This window comes from Dendropsophus ebraccatus, chromosome 4 (assembly GCF_027789765.1).
Source record: "Dendropsophus ebraccatus isolate aDenEbr1 chromosome 4, aDenEbr1.pat, whole genome shotgun sequence".
NCBI lineage: Eukaryota > Metazoa > Chordata > Amphibia > Anura > Hylidae > Dendropsophus > Dendropsophus ebraccatus.
Genome location: NC_091457.1, coordinates 61,360,728 through 61,362,394, shown reverse-complemented (window position 1 = coordinate 61,362,394; position 1,667 = coordinate 61,360,728). Strand labels below are relative to the sequence as shown.

The 1,667-nt window shown below is 43.6% G+C and overlaps 1 long non-coding RNA gene across 1 annotated transcript; it reads right to left on the bottom strand.

Moving 5' to 3' along the window:
• Window positions 1-396: 396 nt before the first annotated feature.
• Window positions 397-1,236, bottom strand: LOC138789678 (uncharacterized). The gene is made up of 3 exons (XR_011362757.1): window positions 1,141-1,236; window positions 763-909; window positions 397-623 (listed from the first exon to the last, which is right to left on the bottom strand). It is a non-coding gene; the product is annotated as an uncharacterized lncRNA (long non-coding RNA).
• Window positions 1,237-1,667: the final 431 nt, after the last annotated feature.

The window sequence follows — 1,667 nt, the reverse complement described above, 5'->3', positions numbered from 1 at the left end:
ACTGACTAGTCATGATTCCGAAGGCGCACTCCACGAAGTTACGTGCCCGGCTCAGCCTCCGGTTAAATACTCTCCCCCGTTCATCCAGCCCTCTCCGTGGGTAAGGGCGCAGCAGGTTGTTCAGTAAAGGGAAGGCTTGATCCCCTACCATGACGAATGGAGCGGGATGCGTGGTACCCGGAAGAGGAGTGGGAGGAGGTAGAGTCACGTGATCTAACAGAATTCGCCTCCCAAACTCTGATCTCAGTAGCGCCCGGGAGTCCCCAGTACTGCCATAGGAGCCGACGTCGATGGCAAGGAAACGATACGTGGAATCAACAACCGCGATCAGGACCACAGAAAAAAAATTCTTATAATTGAAATACTGTGATCCTGATCGCGGTGGTTGACGCACACGTATGTGCTTACCATCAACCGCCCCTATACAGTTGGGGAAATTGGCCACAGACTGAAAGCCTGCTGCTGACTGCAACCAAATCTCCCTGGTCGGACTGGGCATCACGATGGGCTGCAAATGCTCCCAGATCACGCCGCACGTGCACCTCACAATTCCAGAGATGGTCGACGTACCAACCCGGAATTGGAGGTGCAACGATGCATAACTCTCCCCTGTCGCCAAGAATCTTAAAAAAAAAAAAAAAAATATTTAGTATTCGATTTCACATTCACCTAAATATTACATTATTACATATTTTACCACTATATTAGATTTAACTACAAATACATGAACAAATAGTTTTAATTCAAAGAAAGCCTCTTCACCTTAACGTTATGAGCAGACGGGCCACAGGAGGGATGGATTTCCGCATGTAGGTGTCCTGTCTCTGGAGATGTGGGCTCAAAATGGCAAGTAAATTGTCAAACGCCTCCATAGGCAGCCTGACGAAGTCCTGGAACTTGTCAGGATGTCTGCAACAAATGAAGAAAAATATTGATCACAAATATTACACAGAAACACACATCATAGGAAGATGTCATACGGTTTACAAATGTTGAAATTAACATCAAACGTTGTAAGGATAAACCAAAACAAAAATAAAACATAATGGACTTTGGCCTACACATTTGGGGACAGTAACCTTTACATTTGCATATTACATTCAAAGATTAGGCAACTTTGATCTATTAAAATCGACATACCGTCGCAAATCATCATACAGGCAACCAATGTGGCCCCGTGTCTCCCTCCGCAGATTGATGGGGTGGACCCAATATCGCCGTCCCACCTCCTGCAGACGGCGCTGCTCTGCGTCTTTTTGCCTCTGAGAAGAATTTTTAATAAATTACATTAATAATTTTGAAGACATCTCAATTAGTCACTAAATTATTACACTGTTGCATTTAAGGACCTTGGGTCAACAGTACTTAAGGGAGCTTGCATAAACAATACATTTAAATCAATGGTTTACGGATTATAAGCCGAAACAGTTTGTAAGGCTAGTTCGAAAAAAGGTACATAAAGCTTTAAAAAACAAAACAAAAAAAAAAATAAAAAAATAAAAAAAATTATACTTACACACAAACCCAGGTAATAATTACGCATCTTCCACAGGATAGAAAGCACCACGAGCTGGTGCTTGCGGCGCAGCCTCATACGCCGTGCTGGACCATAGGGCGCATTATTAGCGGCATCACACATCTTTGCCGATTGGTTTGTTTGCTTCAAA